Below are 18,923 nucleotides of genomic sequence, written 5' to 3'. Positions count from 1 at the left end.
CACCTCTAGGACCGCTACCTCTAGACCACGCCAAGCTCACCTTCGACCTACGTGAGCTCGGGGGTTTTGCACAGACCCTCTACCGAGTTCTCGTCATGTTAGGTGTCCCCAATGAGCTTGTCAAGGTCACCTGCACTAGGAAGGCAGCTCAGGAAGGAGGAATCGAAGGACCGATTATCACCTCAGTCGAGTTCCCAGCTAGCACTACCTTACCTTCTGTCCCAGCTTTCACCGAGTTGACTATAGAGGACACAATCGAGGAGGGACATAAGCTATCTCACACAAGGCACTTCGCAGAGTGATGAGGGACCACTACGAGCACCTGAAGACAATAGAGTTCCGTCTACTTCCCTAGGCCCTTGACCTCAGCCTTACCCCTAGTGAGCAGAGTTTCACAGCTGGCAGAGTTATCCTTGCCGAGGAGGACAGATGCATTCATGTCTTAGCTATTCACCTACTGGAGCAGGACAGGTACGTGACCCAGCTGGAGCAGAGAAGATGTCAGGACTAGGCCCTTCTGTGGGAGTACCAAGAGTGATACACGCAGGGAGCATAGGAGCGAGCTAGTCTACTTGAGATAGTTGCCAAGCTATAGGACGAGCTCAACCGTCGTGAAGAAATCCATAGAACCGAGGTCGCAGACTTACAGGACAAAGCCGTCAACCTAGGCAACAGGAACTGCTACCTCGACAGCAAGGTCTTGGAGTTGCAGAGAGAGTTGGACAACAAGAAGGCCGAGTTCAACCACAGAGGAGACAGAGAGAGATCCAAGGGGATTGATATGCTAAAAATCCAATCTCAGAACAAGACCATGACTCAAGAGCTAGAGGAGTTCAAGAAGAAGGTCGTTCGCAACCAGGGTCACCTGATCGAGGCACTCAGGCAGATCGAGTACCTACAGGACAAGTGTGAGAGGACATGGTAGGCTTGGCAGAAGTCTAATAGGAAACGCCTCGGGGAGATGAAGGGAATGTGGGATCAGCTACCCAAGGAGATTCACAGCAAGACGAAGCCTAAGATAGAGGAGTTTGAGTTAGACCCGACTCGCCTCAACCTAGACGCCTACCCTACCCTACCTGGAGCCAAGCCTACTAAGGAGCTCGCTGAGGCCTTGAAGTACGTGTCCCGACTTCACAAGTCTGACGAGGAGATCGAGATCGAGAATAGTCATATCCCAGCTGTGGTGTACGAGTTAGAGTAGAATGACCCTACGTGGTCATGAGTCATGTCAGTAGCTTTCGTAAGTTGTACCCCATGATGTACCCCTTATGAGATGTATTATGAGACATTATGCATAGTATGATTCTCGCACGTCTTCAAGTGTAACTACTGGAGATGATGCTATGTAATAAAACCCATGTAATGAATGTTTTAGATCTTATGAATCTTATTGCTTCTTTGTAATGAGTGTTGGATAGTATAAATGTTTTTCTTTAAATCGTCAAAATCATGTAATCATATTGAATTATAAGCACTTAGGGCACAAACACTAAATTCTCTATGATCCGTGTTGCAGATGCCGAACCACCGATCTAATCGCCTAATGAACCGTGGACGTGCGCCCACCCCCGAACCAGTCAAACCAAATAGGGGGCGTGGTGGCAACAACCGTGGCCGTGGCTATGGTCGTGGATGTGGAGAGATACCCTTTAACCTGGAGAATACCCCACCGCCTAAGGAGAACATCCTACCACCACCACCACCAAACCTGGTAGAAGTGATGGCACAACAGACTCAACTTCTTGCAGCTCTGGTTAATGGAGCAAACCATCGCTAGAGAGGTCAGCAGAATGACTTCCAAAGGAAGCTAGAAGGATTCCTGAAGCTAAGGCCACCTACCTATGATGGCACCGACCCTAACCCGCTTGTAGCCGATGACTGGCTCAAGGAGATGGAGAAGAAGCTTGACCTCACTACTTTCACCAATGATGAGTGTGTTGGAGCTGCCACACACTAGCTCACAGGTGCAGCACGTGCCTGGTGGGACAGTTTTAGTGATTCCCATGAGGACCCTGCCAACATCTCGTGGGACAAGTTCGCTGAAGCATTCACTGAGTATCACATTCCCAAGGGTATCATGGAGGCCAAAGCTGAGGAGTTCCACAACATCAAGATGGAAAAGGACAGGGTGACTAAGTACACTACTCGTTTTACCAATCTTCTTCGCTATGCACCTTCCTATGTTGTGAACTCTGAGAAGGAGAAGCTATACTATTACCGCAAGGGACTTAACCCACACATCAAGCTGAAGTTTGGCGGTATTGAGAGTAACACGTTGCGTGCTCTGGTGGATCGCTGCATCCAGATCGAGAAAGATCGTGCTGAAGCTAGAGAGGAGTATAGGGAGAGGAAGCATAAGCTTGAGGAGTCCTTCCGTGGCCATGATCATAAGAGGTTCCGTAGAGATGCACCATCCAGGGAACGCTCTCACCACAATAGGGATAACAACCCTGGATCGAGTAAGGGTAGTAGAGGCTACACCACCAAATACTCCCGCCCTGCTCAGGATCGTTACACCTGGGACCGTTATGCTCAGGACCACAACACTCAGGACCATTTCAACCATCCCCGCTCTGTGAATGAACATCCAGCACAGAACCGCTCCGCACCAAGCACTAGAAACTGGAAGGTAGCCGCACCAACCCCTACAGGCGGTACGCCTTTCACCTACTTCGCTTGTGACCAACCAGGTCACAAAGCCACTAAATGCCCATAGAACTCAGCTGCTCAGAAGTCTCAGTTCAAGGGATCTTCTACCCATGGACGTCTCAACCATCTGGACGCCGAGGAAGCACAGGCTGCCCCTGACGTTGTGTACGGTATGTTTATAGTTAATGGTAATACTGCATCAGTTCTATTTGACTCTGGAGCAACTTGTTCTTACATATCATCCAAGTTTGCATGAGAGCATGACCTACCTGTAACCCCACGTGGAAAACCTATCATCACCAGTTCACCCTTAGGAGACCTAAAATGCACCCACATCTATAAGGGAGTGAGTCTTACCATTGAGGGTCTTATCTTTAAAGCCGACCTAACCTTGTTACCTTCCATAAACCTAGATGTCATCTTAGCTATGGATTGGTTAACCATTCACCGAGGTATCATATCATGTTCACCTAGATATGTCCAAGTGACCCACCCATCAGGCCAAGTTATTAGATGTGAACCCCAGTCCGGAAAGTCCACTTCTATCTTGTGTGCCCTTAAAGCCAGTTCAGAATCACAGAAGGAGGACAAGACAGTTCATGATGTGCCTGTGGTCAGAGACTACCCCGATGTATTCCCTGAAGAATTACCGGGCATGCCACCAGACCGTGATGTAGAGTTCATTATTGATCTTTTGCCAGGAACAGGACCCATTGCCAAGAGACCCTATCGCATGTCAGTTGATGAACTGGTCGAGCTCAAGAAATAGCTTGATGAGCTCATCTCAAAGGGATATATCAGATCTAGTATTTCACCCTGGGGATCCCCTGTTCTATTTGTTAAGAAGAAGGATGGCTCAATAAGAATGTGCATTGATTACTGGAACTTGAATGCAGTCACCATCAAGAACAAGTACCCCCTGCCAAGGATTGATGATCTGCTTGATCAGCTTGATCAGCTTCGAGGTGCCAAGTATTTCTCCAAGATTGATCTCAGATCCAGCTATCATTAGATGAAGATTTGAGAGAGTGACATCCTGAAGACAGCTTTCGTGACTAGGTATGGGCAGTTTGAGTTCACCGTGGTGTCCTTTGGACTCATGAACACTCCTGCCTACTTCATGAACATGATGAACAAGGTTTTCATGGATGATCTAGATAAGTTCGTGGTAGTATTCATTGATGACATCCTTGTCTATTCATCCACCGCTGAAGAACACGAACACCATCTGAGAACGGTGCTTGAGAAACTAGCCCAACATCAGCTCTATGCAAAGTTTAGCAAATACGAATTTTGGCTACAGGAAGTTACCTTCTTAGGCCATGTACTATCAGCTGAAGGTGTCGTAGTTGACCCGACCAAGATCGAAGCTATGAAAGAGTGGGATCAACCCCGTAATATGACAGAAGTCAAAAGCTTTTTGGGATTGGCTGGATATTATCGCCGATTCATCGAAAACTTCTCCAAGATAGCCCGTCCAATGACCAACCTTCTAAAAAAGACTAAAGAGTTTGAATGGATGCCCGAGTGCGAACAAAGCTTCCAGAAATTGAAACAGAAGCTTACCACAACTCTGGTGCTAGCATTGCCTAATATCAGCAAAGATTTTGTGGTCTATTGTGATGCATCCCGTCAAAGACTTGGTTGTGTACTGATGCAAGATGGAAGAGTGATAGCATATGCGTCTCAACAATTGAAAGAACACGAGAACCGTTACCTAACCCATGATCTTGAGTTAGCAGCAGTTGTGCATGCCTTAAAGATCTAGAGACACTACTTGATAGGCAACAAGTGTGATATCTATATCGATCACAAGAGCTTGAAGTACTTTTTCACTCAAGAAGATTTGAATATGAGGCAACACCGATGGCTAGAGTTGATCAAGGACTATGACCTAGAAATTCACTATCATCTGGGAAAAGCTAATGTAGTCGCAGATGCTCTCAGTCGCAAGAGTTACTGTCACACTTTGATCACTGAATCCGTACCACCTGAGCTCAAGGAAGAGATTGATGATTTCCAACCAGAGATACTACCGCATGGCTTGTTGAATGAGCTCCGCATATAGTATGATCTCACAAATCGCATCCATCGAGCTCAGAAAAGTTGTGAAGAGATCAAATATCTCCGTGGTCTGATGAAACTAGGCTACAAGACCAACCACCAAGAAGATGAACAAGGAACCATCTGGTTTAAGAATAGAATCTGTGTTCCATCTGACCCGGTACTACGAGAGGAAATTCTATCAGAAGCTCATGATTCCAAGTACTGTATTCACCCTGGAGGTTCAAAGATGTATCAAGACTTGAAGAAACACTTCTGGTGGAAAGGCATGAAGACAGACATTGCAGGACATGTGGCACGGTGTGACACCTGTAATAGAGTCAAGGCTGAACATCAAAGGCCTATAGGATTGCTGAAGCCTCTTGATGTTCCTGAGTGGAAATGGGAGAGCATATCCATGGATTTCATAGTTGGATTGCCCCATTCACAGAAAGGCAATGATTCCATCTGGGTGATTGTTGATCATTTGACCAAGATTACTCACTTTATACCAGTTAAGACCAAGACCAATGCTAAAAAATTAGCAGATCTATATGTTGAGTATATTCTCAGACTACATGGAGCTCCTTCTCGTATTGTATCTAATCGTGGTCCTTAGTTTGTGTCCTGATTCTGGGAAGCTCTACACAAGTCCATTGGAACCAAACTTGATTTTAGTACTGCTTATCACCCACAGACAGATGGATAGACAGAACGAGTAAATCAGATCTTAGAAGACATGCTTCGTGCTAGTGTACTGAATTATGGCTCTGATTGGGAGAAATGCCTACCCTATGCAGAGTTCTCTTACAACAACAGCTACCAAGCCAGTATCAAGATGTCGCCATTTGAAGCTTTGTATGGTAGACCTTGTAAGACACCTTTGATGTGGTCCCAACCAGGAGAAAGATCGTTCTTTGACTCCGCTAAGATTCAAGATGCAGAAGTAGGAGTTGCGCAAGTAAAGGAGAATTTGAGAATTGCTCAAAGTCGATACAAGAGCTATGCTGACAAAAGGAGAAGAGAACTTGAGTTCAATGTGGGAGATTTCATCTATCTCAAGGTATCCCCGCTACGTGGAATTGTCATATTCCATGTGAAAGGAAAGCTTGCCCCTAGATTTGTTGGCCCATACAAGATTTGCAAGAAGATTGGAAAGCTCGCCTACAAACTTGAGCTACCCAAGGAATTGATGGGTGTACATCCCGTATTCCATGTCTCACAGCTACGCAAGTGTTTGAGAGTCCCCAATGAAGTAGTTCCAACTAATACACTTGACATTCAAGATACACTTGAGTATAAAGAACATCCTATCAGAATTCTAGGCAGAGATACCAAAGAGACCCGAAGCAAAACCATTCCTATGTGCAAGATCCAATGGAGCAATCACACGGAGAGAGAGGCAACATGGGAGACAGAGTCTGACCTCTAGCTACGATATCCTTACCTCTTCGAAGAGTACGTTATGCTTTAATCTCGGGGACGAGATTCTATTAAGGGGGTAGGACTATAACAACCCAAAAATCCATACACTAAAAACACTAACTACAAAATTTTTCTTAAAACTCCCATGTGTTGATGAGTGTCATGTATATAAACCCAACCTAAGAGATGCATTAGGTCTAACCCCAACCTAAGTCATCACACAAGGATGGCATGCCATTGTTAATCATGTTTATCTAAATACTGACAAAAGAAACATAGCATATAATGTTAACTAAAATGGTGATTTGGATTTTCATCTGTTTTATGTAATGCCTAAAAACTCCTTTAAAGAAACACACCATAAAGTAATTATTACTCAAACCAAAGAATAAATGTTTAAAAGGAAAACTATTTCCATTTGTGTATAACAAAACTACACCTATTTTTGTTATACAAAATAGCTAAATAAATTCCTAATATATATATATAAATGATATGGGCATCATATCTAAAAGGTACACCAATTTGGAATTCAAAATTCAAACCAAATTTGAATTCAAAACAAAGAAGAAGAAAAATAAAATAGAAAAAGAAAAGGAAGAAGGAAGCCTCACAGTAGCCAGGCCTGCTCGGCTTCGCGGCCTAGCCAGCCCCAGGCAACTGAGTTGGCCCAGCTCGCCCTCAGACCCCGCGCGCTCCCAACGGCTGGCCCAGCTCGCCCTTCCGGCCTCGCTGGCCTGCTAGCGCTCGTGGCCCACGTAGCCAGCCCGCACGCCGCTCACACCTTGCCTGCAGCCGCTGCCACACGGGCCCCACCCGTTAGCCTTCCTATTCATCTTCTCCGCCCATGCCTCAACTGCCGCGCGATCGGAGGCCGATAGCCCTGGCAGGAGCGGGCCAAGGGGTCACGCCCGGGGCATGGCCCTATCTCCTTGGCGCCACGCCCACGTAACCACGCTTGGGCCGTTGGATGCAAGCATGCGCCTCCGATCGCCCTCGATCTCCATCCGCCGTTCACCGAGCTCCATGGCCGAGCTTCTGCTATAAAGCCCTAGCCTCGGGTGCCCTAGAGCTCTCCCATCGCCCCGCCGCCACTTTGTGGCCGTCCACTGTGCACTTGAGCCAAGAGAGAGTAGGGAGAAGAGGGAGAAGGGAGAAGGGGGGGCGCCATCGGAGCACCACCGAAGCCGCCGGAGTAGGAGACGACGCCACAATCGGCTACAGCAGCGCTGCACTGCTTTCGGAGCTACATGGCCTCGAACTGCCACTACATCGCCTAGCCTCGCCGAGCACTATGCGGTGAGCACTTTGCTGAGACCCCTCCCCAGCCAGTCGGTACGAGCTCGCCGCCGTTTGAGACCCTGCCGATGCCTCTGTGCACGAGGCCAGCCACCACCGGAGGCTGTCAGGGCAGCACTAGAACACCACTGTGCCCGCAATAGCCACGTGAAGCTCACATGCACCATCAAGATGCCTCTTCGAGGCCGTAGCCACCTCACCGATGCCGCCGTCGTGCCCGTAAGACAGCCGCCATGGCCGGCACACCACGGGACCCCGCACACCACGTTAACCCCACCAACAAAGACACCGAGGCTCGGCGGAGCTTTCACCTGCATCAATTATGCACCAGCATCACTGGCAAGGCTCACCGGGTGTTCACCACCGGTGTGTAAGCCATCGTGGAAAAAACAGAGGAGAGGGGGTGAGATGGGCAGCGCAGCCCTGTGCTCGGTCCACCGTGAACCAGGCGAAGGAGACAGTAGCGTGGACATGGTCCACATCAAATAGAGCCATTGTACCACTTCACTGGGCAAAACGTGCTCTGACCGGACACTCCGATCATACAGACCAGACCATGGACTCAGCGTCTAGTCCACAGATGTAAGCCACGTGTCATTCTGAGTTAAACTTGAGCCACCAGATCACAACGGCTATTAACTGACTGGACGCTCCGGCAAAACTGACCAGAAGCAGAATCCTCAGTGTCCGGTCATTTCTAGTAAGCTCCCCGAGGTGTATTTCTTCGACCGGACATGTCCGGTCCACCTTGACCGGACATAGACCAGCATCCGATGCAATACCCTCGGTACTGTGCAAACCCGTCAGTTTGACCGGACGCAGAAACCAGCGTCCGGTGCTTTCAGACCCAGCGTCCAGTCAGTTGACCGACGCCAGCGTCTTCATGATCAACTCGTTTTCACTTCTAACTTCTTCACCCTTGATCCAATGTGCCAACCACAAGAATTGCATCCGGTGCAATAGAAAATAGGCATTTCATTTTCCCGAAAGCGCCGAATCCCGCCGAGCAAGCACCACCTCCTTTGTAGATGTGCCAACACCACCAAGTGTATCACCTTGTGCACAAGTGTTAGCATATTTTCACAAACATTTTCAAGGGTGTTAGCACTCCACTAGATCCTAAATGCATATGCAATGAGTTAGAGCATCTAGTGGCACTTTGATAACCGCATTCTGATACGAGTTCCACTCCTCTTAATAGTACGGCTATCAATCCTAAATGTGATCACACTTGCTAAGTGTCTTGATCACCAAAATAAAATGGCTCCTACATTTTATACCTTTGCCTTGAGCCTTTTGTTTTTCTCTTTCTTCTTTTCCAAGTTTAAGCATTTTACCATCACCATGCCATCACCATTGTCATGATCTTCGCCATTGCTTCATCACTTGGAGTAGTGCTACCTATCTCATAATCGTCTTGATACACTAGGTTAGCACTTAGGGTTTCATCAATTAACTAAAACCAAACTAGAGCTTTCACATGCCCACGCAACCATGCGTGGGCCATTGGATGCAAGCACGTGTCTCCGATCGCCCTCGATCTCCATCCATCATTCATCGAGCTCCATGGTCGAGCTTCGGCTATAAAGCCCCGGCCTCAGGTGCCCTAGAGCTCTCCCATTGCCCCGCTGCCACTTTGTGGCCGTCCACTGCGCACCCGAGCCAAGAGAGAGTAGGGAGAAGAGGGAGAAGGGAGAAGGGGGGCGCCATCGGAGCACCACCGAAGCCGCTAGAGCAGGAGACGACGCCACGATCGGCTATAGCAGCGCTGCACTGCTTTAGGAGCTACATGGCCTTGAACCGCCACGGCATCGCCTAGCCTTGCCAAGCACTACGTGGTGAGCACTTTGCTGAGACCCCTCCCCAGCCAATCGGTATGAGCTCGCCGCCGTTTGAGACCCTGCCGATGCCTCTGTGCACGTGGCCAGCCACCACCGGAGGCCACCAGGGCAGCACTAGAACACCACTATGCCTGCAATAGCCGCATGAAGCTCACACACACCACTAAGATGCCTCTCCAAGGCCGTAGCCACCTCACCGATGCCGCCGTCATGCCCGTAAGATCGCCGCCGTGGCCGACACACCACGGGACCCCGCACGCCGCGTTAACCCCACCAACGAAGACGCCAAGGCTCGGCGGAGCTTTCACCCACATCAATTGCGCACCAGCATCACTGGCGAGGCTCACCAGGTGTTCGCCACCGGCGTGTAAGCTGCCATGGGAAAAATAGAGGAGAGGGGGTGAGATGGGCAGCACAGCCCTACGCTCGGTCCACCGTGAACCAGGCGAAGGAGATAGTAGCGTGGACACGGTCCACCACAGACTGTGTTTGCGGTCCATGGACCGTGAACGCCAGTCTAGCGTGGACCACACAGTGCGGGCCGCACGGTAGACGAAGCCCAGTGGGAGCCCATGGCAACAACATGGCAGCGCCACAGCATGCCACGTGTCCAGGCCGGCCCAGCCCAGACCGGCCCAACCCGAGCCCGCCAGAGCCCGTTTGAGACCTAGCCCGAGTTGACCGTTGACCGGTCAACATTGACAGTTGACCTGGCCCCACATGTCAGTGTCACAAAGACTCAGGACCCACATGTCGGTGAGTGACATCATGCTGACGTCATGACTACGTCACGTGGGTCCCACCTGTCAGTAACAGCCCAGCTAAGGTGACGTCGAGCTGACGTAACGATGACGTCAGCTGCTGACGTCAGCAGCACTGGCCCCACACGTCAGTGACCCTGATCCGTTGACTGTTGACTCACCCGTTGACTTTGACCGGACCCACATGTCAGTGACCCAAGAGCCCCTGGTCCCACCTGTCAGACCGATGACATTGATGACGTCATGCTGAGACCCCCACTTGTCAGCTCAGAGCCGAGCCGATGACATCATGCTGACATCAGCATGCCACGTGGACCAGTCACGGCGTGACATGTGTCAGCCCAGGGTTAATTTGGCCTTTTCCATTTTCAGAAATGAATTAAACTTTGGAAATTCATAACTAATTCATATGACCTCAGAAAAATACGAAACTAGGACCAAAATTCATCTAAAATCAAGCTTTACGCAATGAACTCATGTTTGAGTGCATTTGGCTCTTTTGAATTTTCATTGCTTCTTTGTGCTATTCTATAGACGTCGCTAACGCGACTATAATGCGAACGTTGCAGACTCAGAGGAGAACCTGACGGACGAGGACCGTGAGTAACATGAGGAGAACGGAGACGACTATACTGAAGGTGCCACATCCCACCCAATCTCGTAGCACCTATTACGCATGGCTAATATAGAACTGCTATTGTTTTACTTTACTGTTATAATCATACTATGATAGGACTTGCATGGTAGTATGCTTACTTGATGGCCCCTACCTTGACGCAACCTTACCCCTGCATACCCTGCTATTAGGCTAGACACACGCTTACTGCAATATTTCATTACTTGTACTTCTACTACGCTTATACTACATTAATGCGTGGTGTTATCTGGACTATGGGGAGAGTGCTGCGTGTGTGACCTAGGTGTGTGGAGGGTGAGGGTTGTGTCGACCAAGTTGGAGTATACGACGAGCCTGGGGCAAGTCTTGCCATGTGGTGCTACCTGGGCACCCCTGGGATGGATACCTGTGGTGGGTAAATGGTATATGAGGTGGCCCTGGGTGTGAACCTGTGATGGGAGGAGCACGGGGTGGAGGTGCTGTGGTGGCACGATGAATGGAAACCCTGATGAAGACATTCTAGCTTGGTCAACCCTAAGGACTTACTAGTACTCAGATTCACCGGGAAGCCTTACGTACCACTCGCCCTATATGGTGCGGGACGGCCGGACTACTTGGTAGGATATTGCCACTACTGCTAGGTTGATAGCAGATAGTGTAAGGAGGTACGGGGCGTGGAGGATTTCCCCCACACCCTTCCGAGACTTCATGGAAACCTTGTGGACCCGGCTCATGACTCACAGTTTCAGCCACCCCAGACTAGACTTGGGGTGTACCAGGGCTGAATGGTAGAGTGGCATTATCCTAGGCTAGCAAGCGGCCGGAATCAGCTTAGTTGACGACAGTCAGCGAGGAAGGCGGATCTTGTGGTTATGTAAAACCTCTGCAGAGTGTATGGTTGATCGATCGATACATGTGCCGACTTGTCGGCTATGGACCTTTCCTAGGTTTTGCTTAAACTAGATAGTAAGATGAGTCATCTCTTCTTCCCCCGTGAGAGAGTGTCGGTCGTAGCTAGGGGCTACGGGCCTTGAGACAGTGCCGAGAGGGAGTTGGCCTATCGACTGAGCGATGGTATGGTGATGGTGTGGATGGTGGTATATCGATCCCAGGATCGAAACCTGGCTCTGAAAAGGGAATGGGGTGGAATGGGTGTGGAAATGGTGTTAAAACTTGACCAACTATTATTATATATGCTATTGCATAGGAAACCTCGGCCTTATAGGTTCCTTTTGATTATATCCAACTTGCATCCAATTTCCACAAAGCAATGCTCATAAGGTGGGAGTGGCCAGTACAAATCGTACTGATAAATTTTGGCACACAGGTTCTGCTGAGGAGTATAGCTCCGAGGAGTTTGACGGTTCAGAGGTTCGTGCCTACGCTCGAGTTTGGCGATCTTATCTTCAAGCTGATCTGGATGAATGCTACTTTTGATTACGCCAATGCGGCGATGTAATAATTTATGTAATTCCGCACTATTTGTACTCTGATTTTATCGTTGTATGGATGTGACATTCGACTGGAAATTGGGTAATATGATCTACAACGGTCTTATTACACTTCGACGCTGTGGATTTCCCTTCGCGGAAATCAGGTCATTTCACGTACCTAATGCAGAGAGCTCCTGCTCTGTGCGGGGTCTGGGAAAGGGTGTCAGTGGCAAGCCTTACCCTCGCCTGTGTAATGCGAGGAGACTATAACTCGAACCCGGGATCTTCCGGTCACCGGCGGTAAGACTCCACCGCTTGCACCAGGCCCGCCCTTCGAAGATAATAATACTGCTACATCTTAGACTCTTCTGCTGTTGAGTTTCAGCTGGACCTGAGATCTGCTGTGCGTTTAACTTTCGGATCTCATTGTCGTTTCCTGTGTGTGAATACTGATTATGCCATGCCAGTCCTTGCATGCATATTGTTTCCTATTCCCTGTTGTCATTATGTTTTTCCCCCGATTCCATATGTGGTACTAAGTAACATCACAATTTGCTACTGAAAAGCTCTTCTGTCATGCTTGTATAAGTTGTGTTACTTAACAGCTCAATATGTCACCCATTTGTTTTTCACTAATTTTCCATCAATCCTGACCTTTTGTTTATACATCGAGAAACTTAACTTTTCAGTTACGAGTGTAAGTATCACTGGAGATGTTTTCTTGCTTGCTTGAGCCAGTCCTTCCATTGTGCAGTGTTTGCAAGTATTCAAACAGGGTTCATAGGTTTGATTGCCAGAGTTTGAACCCTGTTTAGCTTCAGTGCCCACTGTCCAGAGTGCGTGTCAAATGGTTTCAGACTTTCAGAGTTCGTGAGGCTGAATCACTATCACTGCATAAGTTGTGATAGCCTGATAGGTAGATGTCACAGGGACTCCACGAGGTCATTTCCCGAGCGCTGATGTTAACTGCTGCAGTGCTGCTTGTGTTTGGTGTTTCTTGCGCTGCATCTACATTCAGTCTGATAGGTGATAGCGGTCAGTCTTCAGAGTTGCTGATACTGTCTTTGATCGCCGGCCTGCGTTCAGAGTAGTTAATGTTAGATTGATCTCTAATTCTAAACTGGGCCCAACGGCCCAGTTGGGCATTTGATCCGCGCTCTGATCGGGGGCGCTCAGCCCACTATGGCTGAAGGGCCTCTGTCACACTACGTAATAAATAGAGGTGAGGGTCGGCTGCTCTGAGTACGAGGTTCGCCTGAGCCGAGCTCCCCACCGAAACCTAAACCCGAATCCCGATCAGAGAGGGACACAGCCAGTAACGGAAAGCCACCAGCCGCGCCGTCCCGCTCCACCGACGTCGACGACTTCATCGCCCTCTTCACCGACCGTCGTTGCCCTCGCACAGACACCGGCACAACAACCATGGCCGACGCCTCTGGATCGAAGGCCTACGATGGTCGGTAACCTAGCACTATTCCTCCCTCTAATCTCTGTCTAGTAGATGTACTAGGACATGTTATTCATTTACAAAATATACCTGGCTAGATCTATGACTATGTAATTAGAATAGATTAACAATGGTACCAGAGACAGGTTAACAGTGTGTAGATCTAGTATGGGATAGAGAATTAAAAAGAAAACAAAGAGGAACAAAGGGTTCGATCCATTTCGGATTGAAACCCTAACCCTAATCGGGAAAGAAATCGAGGTGCAGAGGGTTCAACCGAACCCAAACCCATCGGGGAAGAAGAACAGTAACACTAACCCTAACCCCAACCCCAAATCGGTTCAACTCCGGAAAAAAAAGAAAGAAGATCCAAAAGGGAAGAAGGGGGAGAGGGAAAGGGCTTATCTCATCGATCTCGAATAAAAACCGAGAGAAAAACCGAATCGGGTTAATCTGAACCCTAACGAAACCCTAACCCTAGAAAGAGAAAGGGGACGGTAGAGAAGGGGCTTCCTACCTGGGGCCCGGCCGTCCCGTCTTCGCCGCCGGTCATCTCCATGGCCGACGCACGGGAAGAACTAGAGGCACCGATCGGGTAGGTCACGCCACCGCGTGGCTCCGCCTCGGGCTCGGGTGTCAAGGGCACCGCAGCGCAGCCCTTCGACGGCGGTGCGCTCACCCTCGGGTGGACGCACGCACCGGCGAAGGGGCGCGCGGCGATGCCGCCACTTCCTTCGGCCGCCATTGCTGCTGCCTGCGCTCTGCTCTCCGTCGTGGCGGTCAGAAAGGAAAGGGAGGGAGGGAGTGAGAGTGAGTTAGGGTTTGGTGGGCGCGGGTCGGCCGGGGGTTTTGATCTCCCGAAGAGGACGTCTGGTCGTCAGATCTAGATGGACGGCTGAGAGCGCGTCGGACCAGAATCGGCCCAGGCGGGGAGGCACTTTCCCGGCCCAGGCCCAGGTTGCGGCCTGGCGAGGCACCGCGAGCGCATGTGCGTGAGCCACTGCTGCTGCCGGGCCACGCACTGTTGTTGCTGGGCCGCTTTACTGCTGCTGCAGGCCGGGCCAGAATGAACAGCGAATGAAGTTTGAATTTTTTTATTTTTAGAAGCAGATTTGAATGAATTTGATGAATTTTGTTTTAATTCTCTGTTAAATTTTGAACCATCAAGATAAATTTTCAGAGAATAGAAAAATTACAGAGAAATGCTTCTGAAAAATAGATAATTTTTTACGTTTTCTGCTGCTAAAGAAATAGTTTATTCTCTAGTTATTTTGAACCAACGTGATATTTAATTGGAGAAAAAGAGATTTTAACATGATTATGATGTTGTTATTTTCTGACCCATGTTGTTAATAACAATATCATAATTTTAATGATTTATGCATTATTTTTATTTCTGTCCAACGATGATATAGATTTAATGTATAAACAGTTGTATGTTTTAATTTTGACCAACGTTGAAATCAAGGCATGCAATTGTTGTTATTATTTATGTTCTCACTCTATATGAATTATGTTTTCAGGCGAATACAACTTGATAGGTTGTATCAAAGAGATCCCCACTCTTAAATGTGACAACTATATGGAGTGAAAGAAAAAGATTGACCTGGCCTTCATCTTGGCTGAGGTGGACTGGGTAGTCACATCACCGTGTCTCACTGAGCCTGTGGCACCGGTGAGGGAGACAAATGAGGCTGATGCCGCTTGGGTAACTAGAGAGAGGGATTTTGCCTCCTAAAAGATATCCTATGACCTTGAGCATAGAAAGTGGGTCACTGTCAACAAGAAATGTTTGGCTATGATAAAGAACACGATAAAACCTGCAATTATGGGCTCAATCCCAGAGTGTGACACGGTCACCAAGTACCTCGATAGAATAAAGAGTCAGTTCACTGGCTCTTCAAAGACATATGCTACCCAACTGATAAAGCAGCTGGTGACAGAGAGGTACTCTGAAAATGGTGGCATAAGAGAGCACATACTAAGGATGAGCAATTTGGCATCCAAATTAAAATCAATGGATCTGTCTCTCAAGGAAGAGTTCATTATCTATCTAATTTTTGCTTCCTTGCCAAAGGAATTTGACACTTTTGTTGTCAACTACAACATATAGCCCGAGAAGTGAGACTTAGAGATGCTCATGGCTATGTGTGTGCAAGAGGAGGAGAGAATAAAAGCTGCCAATGGTGGCACTATCAATTATGTGAAAGACAACAAGAAAAAGAATAATAATGCTAACTCCTCCTCAAAGTCAAAGGAAAAGGGTCCCATGCTACATCAGCCGCAGCAGAACAAGTTCACAGTAGAGAAAGACCAGTGTCTCTATTATAAGAAGACGGGACATTATAAGAAAGATTGTCTCGATTACTTAAAGATGATCATGGAAAAGAAAGGTGAGAACATTATTACATTCATAAATGAATCCCTGTATGTACAATATTTGAAATCTACTTGGTGGATTGACTCAGGTGCAACTGTTCATGTTGTTAATTCCTTATAGGGATTCCGTTCGATGAGGACTACGCAAAGAAGAGAAAGACACATTAAAGTTGCAAATGGAGTCCGAGCAGATGTTGAAGCCGTTGGTGATCTTTCTCTAGAGCTTGTTGATGGCTTCACACTTTTACTTAGAGATGTACTTTATGTTCCCTCTTTACAGAGAAACTTGATTAGTATTTTATGCTTGGACAATGATGGATATGATTGCCATTTTAGAAATGGCAAATGTAAGATAACATTTAATAATGCATGTGTTGGTCTTGCTATCTTATAAAATGAGCTTTATTTGTTATCACTACGTGATGATGTGAATGTTGTATGCGATGATGGGAACGTTGCGTGCGACAATGAGAATGTATCCTCGTCTGCGGAGGTAAACAGAAAATGAAAGAGAGCTCATGATGCGTCGTCGAAATTATGGCACTATCGTTTAGGCTATATTTCGAGGGAGAGAATAGAAAGACTAGTTAAAAATAATATTCTTCCTCCATTAGAGTTCTCAGATTTAGAACAATGCAGAGAATGCATAAAAGGAAAGTATGTAAAGAAAATTAAGAAAGATGTCAAACGAAGAGCAGGAATTTTACAGATTATTCACACAAATATCTGTGGTCTATTTCCTGTAAAGAGTGTGGATGGTTATGATTCGTTCATAATATTCACAGATGATTACTCCCGTTATGGCTATATTTATCTAATCAAAGAAAGAACAGAAGCATTGGATAAATTTAAGATATTTAAGGCAGAAGTTAAAAACCAACATAATTTAAAGATTAAGATAGTCAAGTCCGGCCATAGGGGGGAGTACTACGGTCAGCATACCCCATATGGCCAAGTTCCTAGACCTTTTGCAAGGTTCTTATAGGAGAATGACATAGTAGCCCAATATTCTACACCGGACGAACCTCAGTAGAATGGAGTAGCTGAAAGACGCAATCGTACTCTGATGGATATGGTGCGCAGTATGATAAGTTACTCCACCTTACCGTTGAGCCTGTGGATGGAGGCGTTAAAAACCACCATTCATATTCTCAATAGAGTACCAAGTAAGTCGATGCTCAAAACACCATATGGGTCGTGGACAGGAAGAGTACCCTCACTAAACCACTTACGTGTGTGGGGGAGTCCTACTGAGGCTAAAGTATTTAACCCAAACATTGGAAAACTAGATCTCAAAATAGTAAGTTGTCATTTCATTGGCTACCCAGAAAAGTCAAAAGGTTTTTATTTCTACTATCTAGACAGACATACAAAGTTTGTGGAAACGAGACACGCTGTCTTCCTAGAGGATGAAATGGTGAGGGGGAGCATGGTAGCTTGAGAAATTGACCTTGAAGAGAAGCGGGTGTATGCGCCCACTCCGATGATTCATGAGCTATTTTTCTCACTACCTGCTGTCGATGCACCGACAGTGCAAGATACTGTGATGCCAGCACCTGTTGCTATTCCGCCTGTGGCAACAATGAATGATGATGATGAACCTGTTCTTCAGGATCCTGTAGAACCTATTGCCATACATGAGGGGGAGCAACAACAGCCTCAAACAGAAGATGTGCCAAATGTGGAGGCTCTTAGAAGGTCTCAAAAAATTAGAAAATTAGCTATTCCTGCTGACTATGAAGTATACAACACTGAGGAATTTTAAATAAAGGATGATCCCACCTCATTTGAAGAAGCCATGAGAAGTGATCATTCATCAAAGTGACTTGAGGCCATGGAAGATGAAATGAAATCTATGAATGCCAATAAAGTTTGGGACTTGAAAATAAAATCCTAAAGGAGCCAAAACAGTAGGATGTAAATGGGTCTATAAAACAAAACTTGGCTCTCAAGAAAATATAGAGAGATATAAAGCGCGACTTGTGGCAAAAGGCTTTACATAAAGAGAAGGGATTGGTTACAATAAGACCTTTTCTCCAGTCTCATGTAAGGATTTCTTCAGAATCATAATGGCATTAGTGGCATATTACGATTTAGAATTACATCAGATGGATGTAAAGATGGTATTTCTCAACGTGGACTTGGAGGAAAATGTTTACATGGCACAGCCGAAAGGTTTTGTTATGGAAGGAAAAGAACGAATGGGGTACCACCTAAAGAAATCCATTTATGGATTAAAACAAGCTTCAAGATAGTGGTACTTAAAGTTTGATCAGACAATAAGAAATTTTGGATTTAAAAAGAATATAGAGGACAATTGTGTCTATGCAAAGTTTAAGAATAGAAAGTTTATCTTCCTTGTCCTGTATGTGGATGATATCTTACTTGCTAGTAGTGATGTCAGTCTACTACTGGTGACAAAGAAGTTTTTGTCCTCAAAATTTGATATGAAAGATCTTGGTGAAGCTTCGTTCGTTCTAGGGATCGAGATTCACCGAGATAGAAGTAAAGGGGTATTAGGACAGTCACAAAAGATATACATAGAAAAGATCTTAAAGAAATTCAGTATGCACAAATGTAGTCCCTCACCTGCTCCTATTGTCAAGGGCGACAAATATGGGGATTTTCAACGCCCCAGGAATCAGTATGAGATCGATCAAATGAAAACGGTTCCATATGCTTCAGCTGTCGGAAGCTTGCAATATGCTCAAGTATGTACGCGCCCTGACTTGGCATTTATTACCGGGTTACTTGGTAGATTCCAGAGCAATCCTGGAACAGAACACTAGAAATTGGTAAAGAAAGTCTTGCATTATTTGTAAGGAACGAAAAGCCTCATGATGACGTATAGAAGATCAGATTCAATCCATATAGCGGGATATTCAGATTCTGATTATGCGGGAGATGATAGAAAATTCACGTCTGGATATGTATTCACTCTCGCAGGGGGAACTATTTCATGGAAAAGCTCAAAGCAAACCGTTACTACATCGTCCACAATGTATGCCGAGTTTGTAGCGTGTTATGAGG

The sequence above is a fragment of the Miscanthus floridulus genome, chromosome 6, assembly GCF_019320115.1.
Source record: "Miscanthus floridulus cultivar M001 chromosome 6, ASM1932011v1, whole genome shotgun sequence".
NCBI lineage: Eukaryota > Viridiplantae > Streptophyta > Magnoliopsida > Poales > Poaceae > Miscanthus > Miscanthus floridulus.
The sequence above is the reverse complement of the archived record's forward strand: the minus strand, read 5'-3'. Positions refer to the sequence as shown.